Below are 294 nucleotides of genomic sequence, written 5' to 3' on the forward strand. Positions count from 1 at the left end.
TCCTTTTTCGTTGTCTTGAGGCAAAATGATTGCATGCATTGTATCTTGCTAAGTTGTAGTGCCTCTATTGGCAAATCCTCCAACTATGCCGCGTCCCATTCATTATTTATTAGGAGAAAAGCTCCGCCATTCATTATTTATTAGTTTATATATATATACATGGAACAAGTAATGTTAGCATACTTCTCTTTTTAATGGATAAACACGTTATTTTTAAAATTGTAAAATAAAAATATTTGAATTAAATGATACTTTTAGAAAAAATAAAGGTTAAATAATTTTTTTTAAAAAAGA

This window comes from Arachis ipaensis, chromosome B07, assembly GCF_000816755.2.
Source record: "Arachis ipaensis cultivar K30076 chromosome B07, Araip1.1, whole genome shotgun sequence".
In the NCBI taxonomy this organism is placed as follows: domain Eukaryota; kingdom Viridiplantae; phylum Streptophyta; class Magnoliopsida; order Fabales; family Fabaceae; genus Arachis; species Arachis ipaensis.